The 22,174-nt window shown below is 47.4% G+C and overlaps 1 protein-coding gene and 1 pseudogene across 7 annotated transcripts in view; one reads left to right on the forward strand and one right to left on the reverse strand.

The window, feature by feature from the left end:
* Positions 1–22,174, forward strand: part of LOC144601342 (leucine zipper putative tumor suppressor 2 homolog) — a 112,567-nt gene that overhangs the window by 21,633 nt on the left and 68,760 nt on the right. For all 7 annotated transcript variants that reach the window (XM_078413393.1, XM_078413395.1, XM_078413397.1 and 4 more), the window contains one exon: positions 11,663–11,748. The gene's annotated coding sequence lies outside the window, so the exon portion shown is untranslated. The remainder of the gene's footprint in view (positions 1–11,662; positions 11,749–22,174) is intronic.
* LOC144600920 (small ribosomal subunit protein uS13 pseudogene) lies at positions 16,555–17,060 on the reverse strand (annotated as a pseudogene).

Raw genomic sequence — 22,174 nt, forward strand, 5'->3', positions numbered from 1 at the left:
GACCTGCATGTCTGAATTGCTGAAATGATGCGACATCTCTGAATTGTCGCACTCATACTGAGACGTGCTGCTACATCTGCAACTGCAGCTCCCGTGCATTCCCACTTAACCGCTCTACTGTCTCTGGACTTCCAATTCTTGTGCGTGCGCAAGTGCACGCATGTACATGTACATGTGCGGTGTTTGTGTGTGCGTATTTGTGGTGCTTTGCTTCCGTGTGTGTGTGTGCACGCATGCACACCTATCTTTGGAGGTTGTGTGTGCAAATATGTGCATGTTTGCTGTATTTTTGTGTGTGTAGTTGTGTGGTGATTGCGTATGTGTGTGCATGTGTGTGTGCAAGGTGTTAGTGTAAGGAGCACAAATGTGTAAGGTGTTTATGTGTATGTGTGTGTGTGTAAGGTGTTTATGTGTATGTGTGTGTGTGTGTAAGGTGTTTATGTGTATGTGTGTGTGTGTGTAAGGTGTTTATGTGTATGTGTGTGTGTGTAAGGTGTTTATGTGTATGTGTGTGTGTGTGTAAGGTGTTTATGTGTATGTGTGTGTGTGTGTAAGGTGTTTCAGTTTAGTTTATTGTCACGTGTATTGAGGTACAGTGAAAAGCTTTTGTTGCGTGTCAACCAGTCAGCAGAAAGACAAAACGTGATTAAGTGTTTGTGTGTGTGTAAGGTGTGTGTGCGTGTGTAAATCCTCGTAGAGCAGATGAATAATTAAAATCAGATTTATGAGTCAAGGCAGCAGTCCGTAGAACGCACATCTCCCATCCTTCCACCTTTTTGACCACCCCTATCTACCTGCGACTCCACTTTCAAGGAACTATACACCTGCACTCCTAGATCCCTCTGCTCTACAACACTCCCCAGAGCCCGACCGTTCAGTATGTAGGTCCTGCCCAGGTTAGACTTCCCAAAATGCATCACCTCACATTTGTCTGTAATAAATTCCATCAACCATGACCAGTTCAGCAAACGAGTCCCCAGTGTCTGAGGTTACAAGTCACAAATGATCCTCGAGCATGCCTCTGTCACACATGTGCTTAGCCAGTTTATAAAAACAGGTTCAAAACGTGTTTCAATGCTCGGGGCACTGATTGGAGGCACCATCACCAAATGTCTGTGCCTCTCTTAATCCCCAGCTACAAATGACCGACATAATGGCTGAACTGTCGATAGGTTATCAGCAGCCTGTTGGTGCAAGTCATATCCACTTCACTGCCATTGAGAGAATTAATGAGTGTGAAAGTGGAGATCGAAAGCTTGAGGCTGGAAGGCGACATGAAGTGGTCCATTCACGGTCCACGGCAGCGAGACAAAGGTCTTCAGAACGTCACATCCGCCCGAGGCTCCGCACAAAGTCTCATAAAGCAGCTTCCAAACCGCACTTGGCCATACAAACCCTTGGGCTTGCTCCACTACTCGGCCCGCCCTTCAAAATGTCCTAATTCCGATCTTTGGTCTCTATGCCATTGTATCGTACATTGTATTAACTGAAGTTGTTCCTGATTCACAACTGCAGGGATCATTTGCTTTATGAAGAGGTTGCGTTTCTAAAAAAAGTCCGTATCACGATCTTCTTCAACGGGAACCCTCGACAGAATTTGGTATTTAACAGAACGGTGGGGCAGAGTGGCGTAGCTGGTAGAGTTGCTGCCTTACAGCGCCCTGACAATCCGGAGCAACCAAGACGCAGAATCAAAGAACTGCAGATGCTGGTTGACACCAACGATTAAAGCTCACCCATCCTTTTTCTCCAGAGACGCCCCCTGACCCGCTGAGTTACTCCAACACTTTGTGTCCATGTCTGGAATAAACCAGCATCTGCAGTTCTTTCTATTGCAGAGGGACGTTGGTGTGAAGACTATAAATGCTCCAAGGGTGAAATGTTTATCGTCTCGTGTTACCTGTTCCTGCAGCTACAATGGGTGTGTTAGGCTGCGATCTTAAGCTGGAGCTCAGGGGGAAAAAGCCTCGTGTCAGGCCTCACCTTTCCAGGACGCTGTTTCTACCAACTGCTCGTTACTAGTTCGAGTTACAGCTAATCCCCTTCACACCCAACCGTTCTCCCTTGCAACGTGTGGCTGGCCCAGCCTCTCCCTTGGCTAGGCTCTATCTTTTTTTAATAGCTTTTCGTTTTGTTTCTAGTTTAGTTTATTGTCGCGTGTGCTGAGATACGGTGAAAAGCTTTTTGCTGCGTGCGATCCAGTCAGCGGGAAGACTATACATGATTACAATCGAGCCATCCACAGTGTACAGATACAGGATGAAGGGGATAATGTTTAGGGCAAGATAATGAAGGGTGAGTGGTGACTTTATAGAGGTCATAGGGAATAGATAGCGTGAATGCACCGAGCCTTTTGCCCAGAGTAGGTAAATCTGGAACCAGAGGACATGGGTTTAAGGTGAGAGGGGAGTTTGAGAGGGGCAACCTTTTCACACAGAGGATGGTGGGTATATGGAACGAGCTGCCAGACAGCACACTAGGTAAAGATTCAACCCGGGTCTCTGGCGCTGTGAGGTAGCAGCTCTACCAGGTGCACCACCGTGCTGTCTTAATAGGAACCAGAGGGGCAACGTTTGTCACTCAGAGGGTGCTGGTATATGGAATGAGCTACGAGGAGGTAGTTCAAGCACGTATTATAACAGCATTTAACAGACATTTGGACAGGTAGATGGACAGGAACGGTTTGGGCCAAATGAGGGCATGTGGGGCTTGTGTAGATGGTGTATCTTGGTCGGCATGGGCAAGTTGGGCCGAAGGGCCTGTTTCAGTGCCGTATGACTTTATGACATTGTGACTATTAACATTTGCCTTATTAGCGAGTTTTGTTTTGCCTTTTACCATCATCTCGTTTGTCCTTTAATCTCTTCGGGCTTCAACCCCATCATAGATCCTTTGGTTCCCTCCTCCCCTCCTACTCTACAACTTCATTTGGTTTATGGTTTGATGGAAGGTCATGATCTGAAATGTTGGCTCTATTTCACTTTCTTTAAGCCTGACGAATTTAGTTTGGAATAATTCTGTCTTTATTTTCGATGTTTTTTTGTTCACCTTACAACAACTCTCCAAACAGACCCTCCATTTTGAGCAGACAGGGAGATGAAAGAAACGTTGGGAAAGCTGAGTCAAGGCTGGACTCAAAACCACTTTGAAAAAGTGCAACGTCCCCTCTCAATCTTAGTTTTAGTTTCCGCCCGGAAACAGGCCCTTTGGCCCAGTGAGTCTGGGCCGACTAGCAATCCCCGTACACTAGCACTATCCTACACACTCGGGACAGTTTACAATTATTACAGAGGCCAAGTAACCTACAAACCTGTACGTCTGAGATGTGGGAGGAAACCGGAGCACCTGGAGTAAACTCACGCGGTCACAGGGAGAATGTTCCTCTCACATCCCAAAGATGTGTCGGTTGGTAGGTTAACTGACTAGAGAGCAGTCCTGGGCTACTATCTACCTCATTGGACACCCTAGAACTATCTTAATTGGACTTCACTGGACTTTATCTTGCACTAATTATCCCTTTATCCTGTATCTGTGCGGTGTGGGCAGAATTGTAATCATGTGTAGTCTTTCTGCTGACTGGATAGCCTACAACAAAAAAGCTTTCCCCTGTACCTCGAAACGCGTGACAATAAGATAATAAACTGAACTAAACTAAACTAATCGGCCTGTGTAAAATTGCCCCCAGTTTGTCATAGGATAACTAGTGTGAACGGGTGACCGATGGTCGGTGTGGACTCGGTGGGCTGAAGGGCCTGTTTCTGTGCTGTATCTCTAAACTAAACTAAACTATCTCGGTAGGTGGAGTCGTTCCCCATGGAATTGTTTTGATCTTTCTGGTGAAGTTTCAGTTTTCCACTGGTTACAGAATCTCAAACAAGGAGACATAGATACAAATTAGGGAACGGCCAATACATGAACGGCTGGTGTGTCTGGGAATTTCAGATTAGATTAGATTAGTTTATTGTCGTATACACTAGGGTGCAATGAAATCCCTTGTTTGCAGGAAGCGCGCAATGTACATGGTAATGATAGAGACAAGAATAATGACAGGGCAAATGCACACAGCAGTATCTTCACACTACAGCAAAGATTGTAATGCACACTGAATTGGGGGGAAAAATACCAAAGTGCACCAGTTTAGTTTAGTTTATTAGTTTAGTTTTTTTATTGTCAGGTGTAACATGGTACAGTGAAAAGAATTTTTATCGTGTTCTGTCCAGTCGGCGAAGAGACTATACATGATTACAATAAAGCTGTCCTCGGTATACAGATAATGGATAAAGGGAATAGCATTTAGTGCAAGATAAAGTCAGATTAAACACAGTTTGAAGGTCTCCATTGAGGTAAATGGGAACCATCCTATCACAGTCTAGTTGGTGATAGGATGGTTCAGTTGCCTGATAACAGTTGGGAAGAAACTGTCCCAGAATCTGTAGTTTTCAAACTTCTGTACTTCTTGCCTGATGGGAGAGGGGAGAAGAGGGAGACAACCAAATGAAGTAGAGAGTTAAGAGTAAGAGTACGTTGCTGCATGTAGGTGTGAAGGTCATAGAAACAAGGAACTGCAGATGCTGGATAACAAAAATTAAGACACAACGTGCTGGAGTAACTCAACGGGTCAGGCAGCATTCCCGGAGAACATGGATAGGTGACGTTTTGGGTCGGGACCCTTTCAAAGAGAGATACAGCATAGAAACAGGCCCTTTGGCCCATCAAGTCCACACTGACCATTTATCACCAAGTTGCACTTATCCTACATTTATTTATTCTTTCCACATTCCAATCAACTCCCCCCCCCCCCACCACCAAGATTCTACCACACGTCACCACACAAGGAGCAATTTACAATGGTCAATTAATCTACCAACCCACACATTATTGGGGCGTGGGAGGAAACCAGAGCACCTAGAAGAAACGCACATGGTCACGGGGAAAACGTGCAAACTCCACAATTGAGTTTGATTGAATAATAAGGCAGGTCATGGAGGATCAGAGTCACACAGCACAGAAACTTGCCCTTCAACTCAACTCTCCCACACTGATCCAAGATACCTCATCTACGCTAGGCCCACCTGCCCAGGTGTGGCCCATATCCCTCGTCAACTTTCCTGTCCATGTACCTGATATGTGCTCAGATAGTGGGGATAAGGTCAGGTACAGGGGCGGGAACGTGCCATATGATGAGCGTCTGATCCTACTGGGTGGAGTTTCGAAGGATGAGGGGGGACCTCATAGAAACTTACTGGACAGTGAAAGGCCAGAATAGAGTGCATGTGGAGCGGATGTTTCCACTTGCGGGAGAGTCTAGGATCAGAGGCCATAGCCTCAGAATAAAAGGCCGTTCCTTTAGGAAGGAGATCTGGAGGAAATTCGTAAAGGCAGACGATGGTGAATCAATGGGAATTCATTGCCACAGAAGGCTGTGAAGGCCATCAATGGATATTTTTAAGGCAGAGATAGATAGATTCTTGATTAGTACAGTTGTCAGGGGTTATGGGGAGAAGGCAGGAGAATGGGGTTAGGAGGGAGAGATAGATCAACCATGTTTGAATGGGGGAATAGACATGATGGGCTGAATGGCCTAATTCTGCTCCTAGAACTTATGAAGGACAGACGACATATTGTACCCATGTCTGGAACCATGCAGCAGAGTCTAGTTGTCAGTGCAGAGCTCCGCACAGTGGTACTAGACAGTATTACAGGTGGTGATCAACAGTGAAATCTCCCACACTAAAATTGGCTGCACATTTATTTTCCAGTTCAAACTTGCATTCAATGAAGATATGAGGAACTGCAGATGCTGGTTTACAAAACAAAAAGACAAAGTGCTAGAGTGACTCAGAGGGTCAGGCAGTATCTTTGGAGAACACACCTAGGTGATGTTTTGGGCCGGGACCCTACTTCAGACTGATGAGTAGTTAGAAACATGGAAAAATAGGTGCAGGAGTAGGCCATTCGGCTAAATCAGTACCCCGTTCCTGCTTTTGCCCCATATCCCTTGATTTCCTTAGCACTAAGAGCTAAATCGAACTCTCGCTTGAAAACATCCAGTGAATTGGCCTCCACTGGCAGAGAATTCCACAGATTCACAATTCTCTGGGTGGAGATGTTTTTCCTCATCTCAGCCCTAAATGGCCTACCCCTTATTCTTAAACTGGGACCCCCGGTTCTGGACTCCCCCAACATCGGGAACATTTTTCCTGCATCAAGCCTGTCCAATCCTTTAAGAATTTTGTTGTTTTTGTAAGATCCGCTCTCATCCTTCTAAATTCCAATGAATACAAACCCAGTCGACCCATTATTTCAAGATATGTCAGTCCCGCCATCCCGGGAATTAACCTGGTGAATCTACGCTGCACTCCCTCAATAGCAATAATGTCCTTCCTCAAATTAGGAGACCAAAACTGCACACAATACTCCAGGTTCAGTCTCACCCGGGCCCTGTACAACTGCTGTAGGACCTCCTTGCTCCTAAACTCAAATCCTCTCGCAATGAAGGCCAACATGCCATTTGCTTTCTTCACTGCCTGCTGTACCTGCATGCTTACTTTCAGTGACAAGGACAACCAGGTCTCGTTGCACCTCCCCTTTTCCTCATCTGACACCATTTAGATAATAATCTGCCTTCCTGTTCTTGCCACCAAAGTGGACAACCTCACACTTATCCACATGGGTGACGTTTCATGTCGGGGCTCTTCTTCAGATTGATCAATGTGGATGGGTGACATTTCGGGTTGGGACCCATCTTCAGGCTTGAGTCTGAGGAAGGGTTGCGACCCAAAACATCACCTATCCACGTTCTCCGGAGACGCTGCCCGACCTGCTGAGTTACTCCAACACTATCTGCAATTAATGAAGTTGAGGAGTTTATTGTCGTGTGCACAAGGTTGCTGAGGAGCAAGTACAATGAAAATCTTGCTTGCAGCAGCATCACATGCAAATAGACTCAGCCAACCACACAAAAAGCATAAACTATACATGTACAAGATGGTGAAAAGATAGACAGTGCAAAAGCGTAGCAGCCTTTATACCCATTGCTGGAACTTTAGCTGTGATCCCGTTCTGTGTGTCTGCAGGTACGGTCAGCTTGCTAACTCTTGCGTCAAAATTGTGCATCTTGCCCCAGCTGATGCCTCACTGCGCAAGAGACCCCGGTTCGATCCTGACCTCGGGTGCTGTCTGTGTGGAGTTTGCATGTTCTTCCCGTCACCGCTTGGGTTTCCTCTGGGTGCTCTGGTTTCCTCCCACATTCCAAATACGTGCATGTCTGTAGATCAATTTGCCCCTATAAATTTCTCCTAGTGTGCAGGGAGTGGATGAGAAAGTGGGATAACACAGAACTCGTGGCATGGACCCGATGGGCTGAAGGGCATGTTTCCATGCTGAGTCTTTGCATTGATCACAGACTGCAGTTTGTTCCTGCCCACCAGATGGCAGTCATTCCCAGCTTTATGTGTGCCAAGAGAAGACACAAAGTGCTGGACTAACTCAATGGGTCAGGCATCATCTCTGGAGAAGATGGATAGGTGATGTTTCGGATGGGAACCCTTCTTCAGATGAACGGGCTAACTGGGAATGGTCAGCTGAGGTTACAGTCAGATAGCCCATGATCTTATTAAAATTGCTTCATCCTAATTTCATGTTCATAAATTCTAGGAGCAGAATTAGGCCATTCGGCCCATTAAGTCTACCCCGCCATTCAATCGTGACTGGTCTATCTTTCCCCCTCAACCCCATTCTCTTGCTTTCTCCTCATAATCCCTGACACCCGTACTAATCAAGAATCTGTCAATCTCCGCCTTAAAAAACATCCTTGACTTGGCCTCCACAGCCGTCTGTGGCAAAGAATTCCACAGATTCACCATCCTCTGACTGAAGAAATTCCCCCTTTATCTCCTTTCCAAAGGTACGCCCTTTTATTCTAAGGCCGTGGCCTCTGGTCCTAGACCAGAATATCTACACATCCTGTGCAGCGAACAGAGGGATTTGGATTATGTGCAGGCAGAGGAGATTAGTTTATTTTGGCATCATGTTCAGCACAGATATTGTGGGCTGAAGGGCCTATTCTTGTGCTGTACTGTTCAATATTCTATGTTCTATGTTCAATATTCTATGTTCTATGTTCAATATTCTATGTTCTATGTTCAATATTCTATGTTCTAAATTGTGTGACAGGATATTGATTGATTGATCTATTGATCTATTGAAAGATACACCATGGAAACAGGCCCTTCAGCCCACCGAGTCCACCGATCACCGATTCACACCAGTTCTGTGCTATTCCAGTTTCTCATCCACTCCCTCACACACGAGGGGCAATTCGCAGATGCCAATTAACCTACAAACTCGTACGTTTTGGGGATTTGTGAGGAAGCCGGAGGGAATCCTCATGGTCACAGGGAGAACGTGCAAACTCCACACAGGCAGTACCCGAGGTAAAGGTTGAACCCGGGTCTCTGACGATGTGAGGCAGCAGCTCTACCAGCTGTGCCTCTTGTGCTGCCCTGACATTGAGGTACAAAATGCACTTTGCGGATGTTGGAGGGCAGGAGGCTGAGGGGTAGTGTTGTTTAAAATCATGAGGGGAATAGATAGGGTGGATGCACAGAGACTTTTACCCAAAGTTGGGGAATCGAGAACAAGAGGATATAAGTTTAAGGTGGGGGTGATTTAATAGGAATCTAAGGGGGCAACTTTTTTCACTCAGAGGGCAGTAGTTAGATGGAACGAGCTGCCGGAGGATTTATTTGAGGCAGGTACGATAATAGCATTTAAAAGACAATTGGACAGGTACATGGACAGGAAAGGTTGAGAGGAATATGAGCCAGACATGGGCAGGTGGGATTAGTGTAGATGGGGCACCTTGGTTGGCGTGGGCAAGTTGGGCCAAAGGGCTTGTTTCTGTGCTTTGTGACACTACATATAATACAATAGCCTCCATATTTAGACAGGTACATGGATAGGAAAGTCTGAGAGGGATGTGGACCAAACGCAGGCAGGTGGAGGAACTTGGCCGGAATGGGCAAGTGGGGCCAAAGGGTCTTTTTTCTCTGCTGTGGAGCAACTCAGATGGGGCATCTTGGCCGGCATGGACGATTTGGGCCAAAGGGCCAGTTTCCGTGCTGTACGACTCTATGACTCTGAAGCTATCTCCCCGATCCTACGATCAATGATTGAAATGTGAGTCCCCCTGGTTTTTGATCCCTCTGCTCTGATCCATGCTGATTAAAGGCATATCTTTGAGGTGGTTCTGCTGCCGAGTGTTTACAAAGGCTCAATGTGCCCTTAAAACTCACCTGGAGGATTATGGGAGATTAGCGAGGAAGCAGCAGGTCTAGGTGGGTACTTGCTTTACACTCATTTCTTGAAGTTTCTTTTAGAGACCTCCGTCAGGGCCCAAGTTTCTTTTAGAGACTCGTTGGGCCCAAACCTCTCCTGCATTTGTGCAGCACCCTCTCCTTCCCCACCCCCTCTCCCCCTACCCCCCTACCCTCTCCCCCCTCCTCCCCCCTCCCTCCCTAGGAGATAGATATAAACTTTAAAAGGTGAATAACTAAAAATATAACACCGATTTCAATGAAACTTCTTCCATTAACACCAAAGGTACGACGGTGAGTAAGTTGGACCTAAAATTGTCGCGCTATCGTGTAATGTTTTGTCTGTAGTTCATGAACAAACAAACAAACAAACAAGAGTTTTAGTATATAGATGGGCCAGACGCAAGTGGAACTTGTGTAGATGGGGCATGTTGGTCAGCGTGGGCAAGTTGGGCCAAAGAGCCTGTTTCCAAGCTGCATGACTCTATGACCCCCTCTACTTTAGAGGCACTGAGCTGATTTGTACCACCATGTGTGCTATGCCAGCTGAGACTTGGACGAGCTCCCTTGCCTTGGCGTTCAGCTGGATCCCGAGGCAATGCCGTGCCACCTGGGAGGTCCTTCCAACGACACTTTGTGCCACAGTAACGGGGTAGATGTCAGTCCTGGACACTCCCTGGTTTAATGAATATGAAACGTGATTATGTTGTCACCATCAAAGCCTCGTTTAAATGAAACATGAAAGGGAAATCTAGTGAAAGGTGCAGACTGGGTTTTAATTACTGCACGTCACACCCTTGGTGAAAGGTTGTGGGGCGAGATGACAGTTTCTCACAGTTCATGTAAGTAAAACAATCACTGGGTATCTTGCCTGGACTTGCTGCCTGCAATGATATAACAGAGCAAACTCTGCAAGATATATCAGACATTTTGATCTGAAAATAATCCACATCAAGAAGCCTTAAGGATGGTTGATGTGTTCATTGATTTTTTTCCTTAAACTTTAGACTTTTCTCTCGGCTTTAGAGATACAGTGCGGAAACAGGCCCTTCGGCCCACTGAGTCCGCGTGGTCCACTGGTCCAGCGGTCACCCTGTACACTAGCACTATCCCACACACTAGGGACAATTCACTATTTTACCAAGCCAGTTAGCCTAAAAAACTGTACGTCTTTGGAGTGTGGGAGGAAATTGGAGCGCCCAGAGAAGACCCACGCAGGTCACGGGGAGAACATACAATCTTCTTGGAGACAGCACCCGTAGTCAGGATCGAACCCGGGTCTGAGGGTCGTGGTGTTAAAGGCAACTTTGTCTCAATGCGACTCGTGTGAACGGGTGATTGATGGTCAGGGCGGACCTGGTGGGCCGAAAGGCCTGTTTCCATGCTGCATCTCTAAAGCTAAATCTGAGGAAGGATGTGCTTGCGTTGGAGAGGGTCCAGAGGAGGTTTAGAAGAATGATCCCAGGGATGATTGGGTTAACGTATGATGATGAGTGTTTGACGGCTCTGGGCCTGTATTTGCTGGAGTGTAGAAGGATGAGGAGGGACCTCATTGGAACTTAACGAATAATGAAAGGCCTGGATAGAGAGGAATGGGAGAGGATGTTTCCACTAGTGGGAGAGTCGAGGACCAGACAGCACAGCCTCAGGTTAAAAGGACGGACCTTTGGAATAAAGATGAGGCAGAGTTTTTTTTCGCAAGAGGGTGGTGAATCTGTGGACATCATTGCCACAGACGGCAGTGGGTCATTGGGTATTTTTAAAGCGGAGATTGATAGGTTCTTGATTACTAAGGGCATCAAAGGTTACAGGGAGAAAGCAGGAGAATGGGGTTGAGAGGGGAAAAATAGATCAGCCATGATCGAATGGCGGAAAAGATACAAATGGCCGAATGGCCTAACTCTGCTCCAGACTGCCTTCAGTTCTATTCGGGTTCAACTTAACAAAAATGTACCTTGAGGGGATTAAAGACACAACAGAAATCACCCAGAGGAGGGGAATCGAGATCCAGAGGACATAAGTTCAAGGTGAGAGGGGAAAGATTTACTAGGAACCTGAGGGCCAATGTTTTTACATTGGGTGTACGGAACGAGCTGCCGGAGGAGGTAGTTGAGGCTGGTACTGTCACAACATTTAAGAAACAATTAGACAGGTACATGGATAGGAGAGGTTTAGAGGGATATGGGCCAAACACAGGCAGGTGGGACTAGTATGGATGGGGCATGTTGGTTGGCATGCGCAAATTGGGTCGAAGGGCCCGTTTCCGTGCTGTATGACTCTTAATGATGGCCATTTTCTCATGTAGCCTATTTACCAAACGTATCTTGTTCTCATTTTTTCCCCAGATCTTATTCAATATGTTATCCAAAGAGATCCGCCCACCGCCAGCAAACGGACTGCATGCAACGAAATAAAAAGACGAATGGGATAGGTAGGGCAATTCTGTCTTAGTTGTCTTTTCCTTGTTGACATTAGCATTTTCCTCCTCTGCAGCTTCCTCGGCCGGACGAGGGCGATAGGTTGATCCCAACATATTGTCAAGATTCAAGAGTGTTTTATTGTAATAGTGGAATCAAGGGGTATGGGGGAGAAGGCAGGCGCAGATTACTGATTGAAGGTGATCGGCCATGATCACACAATAAATGGCGGTGTTGGCTCGAAGGGCCGAATGACCTCCTGCACCTATTTTCTATGTTTCTATGTGTCCCAAAAAGAACAATGAAATTCTTACTTGCAGCAGCACAACAGAACATGTAAACATAGTATTCTGTAAACAATACAATAAATGGAAGGAAGTTCAGTATGTGTATGCATATTTATTATATATAGATATATAGAGATGTATGTAGTTCAGAGCTTATTTGGAGGTTGCAGTGTTTAATTGCCAGATGGCTGCAGGGAAGAAGCTGCTTCTAAACCTGGACATTAGTTGTCAGGCTCCTGCACCTTCTTCCCGATGGCAGGAGTGTAATGAGAGTGTGACCAGTGTGGTGTGGGCCTCTGCTGATGCTGGCTGTCTTTTTGAGGCAGAGACTTCTGTAGATCCCTTCGATGGTGGGGAGGTCAGTCCCCATGATGGACTGGGCAGTGTTCACCAGTTATTTGGTCAATGATAACTTACTTTGTAACAAGAGCATTGATCAAGTCTGCAGAGGAAATATTCCGGTCACAATTGGAAGTCTACGTCTGAAATCTGATTGTTCTCGTAGATGTGGAAACTGGGTCTGGGGTGTGGAGTTCAACATCAATCGTGGTGTAAGGAGAAATCCTTTGGGAATTGGATATGACTTATCTTTCAGCAGAATGATTTCAGGTTGTTCGCCTCTGAACATGTCAGGTGGATTTGTAAACCAGTTCAGGATGAACAGAGCTCAGTTCAAACTGAAGCATGAAAGCTGGGACATTTGGAGGTGTTGGAAATAAATTAATAATCGCGACAGGAAGGCATTACATTGGGTAACATCTGAGAAGGAACTGCAGTTGACAGCTTAGACAAATGGACACCAAGTGCTGGAGTAACTCAGCGGGTCAGGCAGCATTTCTGGAGAATACGGATAGGTGACATTTCGGGTTGAGACCCTTCTTAGTGGCGGAACAGTGGCACAGCAGTAGAGTTGCAGCCTGACATCGCCAGAGACCCGGGTTCGAACCTGACTACGGGTGCTGTTTGTACGGAGTTTGTACGTTCTTCCTGCGACCACGTGGGTTTTCTCCGGGTGCTCCGATTTCCTCCCTCACTACAAAGCCATGCAGGTTTGTAAGTTAATTGGTTTCGGTCAAACAAAATGGTAAAATTGTCCCTCGTGTGTAGAATAGTGCTAGTGCTGGATCGCTGGTCTAGCGGACTTGGTGGGCCAAAGGGCCTGCTTTGCGCTGTATGTCTAAAGTCTAAGTAAAGTCCAAAGTTCAGACTGTGTGAAGAGATGTCAGAGGCTAATTTTTATCAGATGGGCCTTCCCCAGACGGTGGAAGCAGGGTTGGTTATTCAGCCCTTTAGATCTGCTGTATCCTTCAGTAAGGGTATGATTGATTGCTTGATTGCGTACTTGATCAATTGTAAGATACAGCAGGGAAACAGACCCTTCGGCTCACTGAGTCCACAACTGACCATCGATCACCCATTCACACTAATTCTATGTCATCCCACTTTCCCATCCACTCCCTACACACTCGGGGCAATTTACCTTGCGCCAATTGACATCCAAACGCGCACGTCTTTGGGATGGTGGAGGAAACTGAGGCGGCTGGAGGAAACCCGCGCGGTCACGCAGGGGAACGTGCAAACTCCACAAGGGCAGCAGCCGAGGTCCGGATCGAACCCGTGTTGGGGGAGTCCAGAACCAGGGGTCACAGCTTAAGGATAAGGGGGAAGTCTTTTAGGACCGAGATGAGAAAACATTTCTTCACACAGAGAGTGGTGAGTCTGTGGAATTCTCTGCCACAGAGGGTAGTTGAGGCCAGTTCATTGGCTATATTTAAGAGGGAGTTAGATGTGGCCCTTGTGGCTAAAGGGATCAGGGGGTATGGAGAGAAGGCAGGTACAGGTTACTGAGCTGGATGATCAGCCATGATCATATTGAATGGCGGTGCAGGCTCGAAGGGCCGAATGGCCTACTCCTGCACCTATTTTCTATGTTTCTATGTTTCTATGTGTCTCTACGGCTCTACCAGCTGCTCCACTGTGCCGGCCCTAGTTATTGTGTTTGACTGTGTGTGATGTTGCCACATTGCAGCAGTGGCTAAGCATCGCACTGCCGTTCTGGAGTGCTTGAGATGAAATGAATGTCTCTATTGTGTCAATGAAGCTGCTCTGCAGGCGGGCAACAAGGCCAATAGCACCCACATAGATTAGCTGGTATACTGTCAATAATCTCACCACATATCTCCTTGATCGTAGCAGAAGAGAGACGGGAGGGGGTGAAGGTCTCCACAGGTTAGGGTTCCCAAGGAAGGGCTGCAAGTATTGAGCAGTGTAGGTTTGTGTGCCGGGACACGCTTGCTATCTCAGTGCATCAGTCACTGGAAAGCAGCAGTCTCCTTACATTGAATGGGGAATGATTAACACACCACTTCTGCACCATCTGCTACCCAGATGGGATCCTCTGCTTCATGGATTCTCTCATTTACCACAGATTGATAGGAAGAGGTGGAGAGAGAGAGAGAGAGAGAAAGAGAGATAGAAAGAGAGAAATACAGAGAGGGGGAGCGAGGGAGGGCGAAAAAGAGAGAAATAGACTGCAGGGAAAGAAAGGGAGAGAAATGGAGAGGGAGAGAGAGGAAAAAGAGAGCAAAATATTAGAAAGAGAGAGGGAGAGGAAGAAAGAAAGAGAGGGATGAAGAAGAGAAAAATGAGAGAGGGAGGGAGAGGGAAAAGAGAAAAAGAGAAATAGAGAGAGGGAAGGGGAGAAAAAGGGAGAAATAAAAGAAGGAGAAAGAAAGGGGAAGGGCAAGGGGGGGGAGAAATAAAGATAAATAGAGAGAGAGGGACAGAGACAGTGGGAGAAAGAAAGAAAGAGAGTGTGATGGAGAGGAGAGGGAGAAAGAAAGAGAGGGGAAAATAGCGAGTGGAAATGAGGGAGGAGAAGGAAAAGAGAGGATGGGAGAGAGAGATAAAGTGAAGGAGAGGATGAGAGAAAAAGGGAAGGAAAATCAGAGAGTGAGATGGAGAAACAGAGAGTGAAAGGGGAGGATATGGAAGGAGAGAGATAAAGAGAGAGAGAGAGAATCATGGAAAGGAAGTGAAAAATAGAAAGAAAGAGGGAAGAAGAGAGGAAGAGAAGAGTCACTAGGCTTCCATGTCACCGGCAACCGAACAGGGCCGCTCACACTGAGGGGGAGATCAGCAAAGTACAGAGAAAAGTATTTACGTTCTTAGACATGTGACAAGCTGCAACATGCTCACTGGGATTGTCTTGAACTGCTACGGATTCGGGGCAGAAAGTATCCTGATGGAATGTATCCCAAGATGGAGTGGCAAGTGCTCTGCTCCTGACTGGCTGGAGATGCAGAGAGTGATGAGCACAGCCCCGACCATCACAGGCTCCTCACTACCCCCCCCCCATCCAGCACAGCTGCTGAGGCTCTATCAGGTGCTGTGCATTGTGAGCAGTTTTGGGGGGCCCCGTTTCTGAGGAAGGATGTGCTGGCATTGGACAGGGTCCAGAGGAGATTTGCACGAATGATTCCAGGAAGTAAAGGGTCAACGTATGATGAGCGTTTACCAGCACTGGGCCTCCTCTACTCACTGGAGTTTAGAGGGATGAGGGGGAGGGGGGGGGGGGGGACATAATTAAAACTTACCGAATAGTGCACGGCCTAGATAGAGTGGATGTGGAGAGGATGTTTCCACTGGTGGGAGAGTGTAGGACCAGGGGCTATTGCCTCAGAATAAAAGGACGTGCCTGTAGAAAGGAGATGATGAAGAATTCATTTAGTCAGAGGGTGGTGAATCTGTGAAATTCATTGCCACAGAAGGCTGTGGAGGCCAAGTCAATGGATATTTTCAAGGCGGAGATTGACAGATTCTTGATTGGTACGGGTGTCAGGGGTTATGGGGAGAAGGCGGGAGATTGGGCTTGAGAGGGAAAGATAGATCAGCCATGTTTGAATGGCGGAGTAAACTGGATGGGCCAGACGGTCTAATTCTGCTCCCAGAACTGGTGAACTATCACGGTGCGTGGCATCAGGACGGCTGAATGTACAGTCACGGATGCCCATTGCCTTGTCCCTCTTGATGACATGGGCATGATTACTGGTGCCAGGTGGCTGTGGGTGTGGGCAATGATGGCAAATGTACAGGACACTAGTGCCACACTGTGTGGGTACCGATATACAGGTGACAACATCAGTGGGTTGTTTTTTCCTTAGTTTAGTTTAGGATTATTTATTATATATTACAATATTACATATTTCAAGTTTAGTTCATAGGTTCGTAGAAGCACAGCTAGGTCATTGGGCCCCATTGAGTCTACTCTGCCATTCAATCATGGCTGATCTATCTTTCCCTTTAGTCTTTAGATTTTAGAGATACAGCGTGGAAACAGGCCCTTCGGCCCATCGAGTCCCTGCCGACCAACGGTTACCCCATAAACTGGTTCTATCCTACACACTAGGAACATTTTACAGAAGCCAATTAACCTACAAACCTGGATGTGTTTGTGGAGATGAGGAACGCAGAGCCAGATCTATCTTATTTATTTGCTTGGGCCACTGGACTTTTTTTTTTCTCTTCTTCTGTTCAATTGGACATTTATTTGCTAAATTGGCGTCAAGCGAAATATTTACTTCTTCTTGGACACACCGAGTGTGCGCCCTCTTCTTCCCGTAGTCTTGGTGTGTTGTCCACGCACACGAAGGCCCCAGAAGTGCCGCAGACCCCTGTGCGCACGGATCTTCTTCAAACGCTCCAGATCCTCGCGCAATTTGTTGTCCAGCCTGTTGGCCAGAACCTGGCTGTACTTGCCGTCTTTGACATCCTTCTGCCTGTTCAGGAACCAGTCAGGAATCTTGTACTGCCGCAGATTCTGCATGATGGTGATAATGAGTTCCACCTCCTCCTCGGAAAGCTCCCCGGCTCTCTTGCTCAGGTCGATGTCAGCCTTCCTCAGCGCCACGTGGGCATGGCGCCGTCCAACCCCCTTGATGGCGGTGATGGCAAATGCTATCTCCCTTCGCCCATCGATGTCGGTGTCGAGCACTCGGAGAATGTGCTGGAACTTTTCAGGGATAACCAACGACATGATGGCCGCTCGAAGTGAAAGAGTGTGGGAGGAAACCGGAGCACCCGGAAAATGTACCATCTCCGTACAGACAGCACCCGTAGTCAGGATCAAGCCCGGGTCCCAGGCGCTGTAAGTCAACAACTCTACTGTGACACGCCTCTGTGTCACCTCCCTCTCAACCCCGTTCTCCTGCCTTCTCTCCATAACCCTTGACACCCTTACCCATCAAGTACCTGTCAATCTCCACCTTAAAAACACCCAATGACTTGGCCTACACTGTTTAGTTGCTTAGTTTATTGTCACGTGTACCGAGGTACAGTGAAAAGCTTTTTTGTTGCAGGCTATTCAGTCAGGGGAAAGACTACAGATGATTACAATCATGCTGCCAACAGTGTACAGGTACGGCATAAAGGGAAAAACATTTAGTGCAAGGTAAAGTCCCAATAAAGATGGTGCGAAGATCTTCAATGAGGTAGATATAGGTCAGGATCGCTCTCTAGTCGATGATAGAATGGTTCAGATTCCTGATAACAACCGGGAAGAAACTGTCCCTGAATCTGGAGGTACAGTAAGTATTTTCATACTTCTGTTCCTTGTACCTGATGGGAGAGGGGAGAAATGGAAGTGTCCGGGGTGAGACTGGTCCTTGATTAAGCTGGTGGCCTTGCAGTGGCAGCGTGAGGTGTAGACGGAGTCAATGGGAGGGAGGTTGGTTTGTGTGAGGTTGGGTGAGGAGCATTTTATTACATACTAGTAGACCAAGTGGACCCGTTGGGCCCAAACCACTCCTGCATTGGTACACCACCCTCCCCTCCTCCCCTCCTCCCCTCCTCCCGCCCTCCCACCCTCCCCCTCCCCCCTCCCTCCTCCCCCCTCCCCCTCCACCCTCCCCCTCCACCCCCTCCCCCTCTCCCTCCCACCCTCCTCTCCCCACCCTCCTCTCCCCCCCTCAACCCCCCCTTATCCTACATCCTCCCCTTTATAAAAATATAACACCGATTTCAATGAAACTTCTTCCATTAGCACCAAAGGGACGACGGTGTGTAAAGTGGGCTAAAATTGTCGCGCTATCGTGTACCGTTTTGGCTGTAGTTCAGGAACAAACAAACAAACAAACGCAAGTTTAATATATAGATTCACAGTTTACAAAGTTTGCTATTCATGCAGTTTGCAAACATTGACCATCAAATGACACCATTGACAGCTGTATCCATAACACACTCAGGCTGCTGTGGCAACCAGTGTTCACGGAAGGTCTCCCATGTCCCCGGGATCACCGCCTGCTCCCTCTCCAGGGACACGCAGGCACCAACGTAGGCCCGGAAGAGGGGCAGGCAGTCGACTCGTGCAGAACCTGCTGCCTGGACTCTTGAATGGCCATCTTGGCCAGTCCCAGGGAGATCCACCCCCCCCACCCCACCCCCCACACCACACCGATCGACCCTCTCCCCTTCCCCACCAGGTGACCAAACATCAGGAGCGTAGAGCTGAAATGCAGCCACAAACCCAAGGAGCAGCCCCTTTAGATAATCAGACAGGGGCTACAACCCCTCGCACTACATGTGGACACGGTGCACAGACTCTTCCAGCTCGCAGAAGACCTATCAGGGTGCCTCCTCCCTGGTTGTTTTATGTCTGGGTAGCAGCACCAAGTATGAGGGTCTTAGTAACAGCTGTGCAGGATGACTATTGTGGACAGTTTTAATGGAGCAGGGAAACAAACACCGAATAGAGCAAAAAATAAAGGTACAAAGTGCCGGAGTAACTCAGCGGGTCAGGCAACCATCTCTGGACAACATGTATGGGTGACGTTTCAGGTCGGGACCATTCTTTAGAGTTACTCCAGCACTTTTGGCCTTTTTGTTGCAAACCAGCACCTGCAGTTCCTTGTTTCATCGAATAGAGAACATCAAAATTGTGTGCAATTTTGGTCTCCTTATTTGACGAAGGACATTATTGCCATTGATGGAGTGCAGCGAAGGTTCACCAGGTTAATTCCCAGGATGGCGGGACTGACATATGATGAAAGAATGGGTCGACTGGTCATTGGAATTTAGAAGGATGAGAGGGGATCTTATAGAAACGTATAAAATTCTTAGAGGATTAGTTAGACAGGGTAAATTCAGGAAAAATATTCCCGATGTTGGGGAGTCCAGAACCAGGGGTCACAGTTTTAGAATAAGGGGTAGGCCATTTAGGACTGAGATGAGGAAAAGCTTTTTCATCCAGAGAGTTGTGAATCTGTGGAATTCTCTGCCACAGAAGGCAGTGGAGGCCAATTCACTGGATGTGTTCAAGAGAGAGTTAGATTTATCTCTTAGGGCTAAGGGAATCAAGGTATATTGGGAAAAAGCCGGAATGGGGTGCTGATTTTGGATGATCAGCCATGATCATGTTGAATGGCGGTGCTGGCTCGAAGGGTCGAATGGCCTACTCCTGCACCTATTGTCTATGTTTCTATGTCAGGCTGGAGTGTGCCCAAGGCAGTGAGCAGTGGCCGACTGACTGAGTCTCGTACCGAGACCAGAGATGAGGCTACAAAGGGAAGGAAAATATGAGCGCACGGAATTACTAATGACGAATGTCTGGGTAACTGAGGCACTGGGCAGATTTCCTCTCGAACGGAGAACTGCTTGCACAGCTCGGAAGCATGACTGATCTCTTTATTTACGTGTGCACTGAATTTGAGAGTCTGGCCTTAGGCTTGATGGTTTGATCTCTGTTTTTGCAGTGAATTTAAAGTCTGGCGAGGGCATTTGTTTTGCTCCCCGGGACTGGCCTATCTGCTTGCTTCTCTCCCCACCCCTATTTGTATTGATGTGAAACCTTCTGTTTAATCTGTGCGTTGCAGTCTTGTCACATCGGCCTGCAGCCCTCAATACACACGGCCCGGGTCTAGCTTCAATTATTTCCATGCCAACACTGCCATTTTGTGCTTTCACCTCCGACGTGTCATATCAAGAATGATGTTCTTGTAACCCAGAGGTGTAGTGCAAACGAGCCTTCCTTTCACAACAACAACAATAACAACAACAACAACAACATCCTGGCATCCACAACATTAGGCCCGCACGGTGGTGCAGCGGTAGAGTTGCTGCCTCACAGCGCCAGAGACCCGGGTTCGATCCTGACTACGGGTGCTGTCTGCATGGAGTTTGCACGTTCTCCTCGCGGCTGAGATGAGGAGGAAGCCGCTGGAGGTGTGGGACGCGAGGAGCAAGTGCCGGTAGGAGGGTGAACCAGGGTAATGCTTCCAGCGCCTTCAAGCTCGGCTGCAGGAGATGTCCCCGGGCCACAAAGATTATAAGGACGTACCATTAGAATGGAGACGAGGAGGAGTTTCTTTGGTCAGAGTGTGGTGAATCTGTGGAATTCATTGCCACAGACGGCGGCGGAGGGCAAGTCATTGGGTATTTTTTAAAGCGGAGATTGACAGGTTCTTGATTAGTAAGGGCGTCAAAAGGTTATGGGGAGAAGGCAGGAGAATGGGGTTGAGAAGGAAAGGTAGATCAGCCATGATCGAATGGCGGAGCAGACTCGATGGGCCGAATGGCTTAATTCTGTTCCTATGTGTTATGGTCTTATGGTCTTGGGAACCTGAGTCCTTATAGCTACATGTATGCAATGAATTCAAATGAATTTAGTCAGGGAATTTCAAATGAATTCACTGACTAAATTAATTTGAATTCACTCAATGAATTTAGTGAGTGGGTGAATGCCTCTCTGTGTAGTGAAATCATAGCAATAGGTTGCCTTGGAGCTACTGTATGGCGACCTAGTACAATGTCACTGTGATTCTGGATAGAATCTTGGCGCCATTAGAAGGGCATGTTTCCAGGCTGCCTGACTCTTTTCTCTTACAATCGCGTAGGGCCACACAACATGTTTAACGTGGCATTATGCCCAGCTGAAGGGTCCATTCCTGTGCTGTACTGTTTTATGTTCTCTATTCTCATCTCGGTCTCCTGGGTCTTTTTATCGACTGACTTAAATCTTGTATCTTCTGGAAGATCTTAGAGTCATAGAGTGTGGAAACTTGCCCACAATGCCCCATCTGCACGAGTCCCAACTCCCTGCCTTTGGCCCATATCCCTCTAAACCCATCCTATCCACGTACCTGTCTAAATGTTTCTTACACGGTGAGATGCTACCTGCCTCAACTACCTCCTCCAGCAGCTTGTTCCATACACCCCACCACCCTCTGTGTGGAAACGTTACCCCTCAGGATCCTATTAAATCTTTTCCCCCCTCACCTCTGATTTTCGATTCCCCTACCCTGGGCAAGAGACTCTGCGTGTCTACCCAATCTATTCCCCTCCTGATTTTGTACACCTCCATAGGTTTACCCCTCATCCTCCTACGCTCCAAAGAATAGAGTCCTGGACTGCTTCACCTCTCCTATGGCTCAGGCCCTTGAGTCCTGGCAACATCCTCGTAAATCCTCTCTGTACCCTTTCCAGCTTGACCACATCTTCCCCCTTGCATGGTGACCAGAACTGAACACAATAACACAACACGACTCTTGCACCTGTCGGCAGCCACAGCTGACGGTAGATTGCGTAGACCTGCGATATCACACACGCAGAACAAATAGAAAATCAAGATGAAGTGATCATACAATGCGGGCCAACTGCAGTATATCTTTAAGCAAAGTAATGATGCTTTCTTTGTATCTATTGTGCATGCCCATACCATAATCCAGATTGGATATCCGAGTCTAGCGGTGCGCTGCTTTGTAGCTTTACAACAGACACACAGTCTACTGGGTCGAAGGCTCAACTTGCAAGAAACTTAAGAATGCATGCCAAGTGTGCTTCAATTTACTTTATGTCAGTACTTTGGTTTTACTTTAGAGATGCAGCGCAGAAACAGGCCCTTCGACCCACCGAGTCCGGGCCGAACAGCGATCACCCCATACGCTAACACTATCCTACATACTAGGGGCAATTTTACAACTTACCGAAGTCAATTAACCTACAAACCTTACAAACCTGTGTCATCGGAACAGGATTTGACCCATTGAGTCTACTCTGCCATTCAATCTTTCCCTCTCAATCCCATTCTCCTGCCTTCTCCCTATAACCCCTGACACCGATACTAATCAAGAATCTGTCAAACTTCGCTTTAAAAATCCCC

Source organism: Rhinoraja longicauda, chromosome 16, assembly GCF_053455715.1.
Source record: "Rhinoraja longicauda isolate Sanriku21f chromosome 16, sRhiLon1.1, whole genome shotgun sequence".
Classification (NCBI taxonomy): Eukaryota; Metazoa; Chordata; class Chondrichthyes; order Rajiformes; family Arhynchobatidae; genus Rhinoraja; species Rhinoraja longicauda.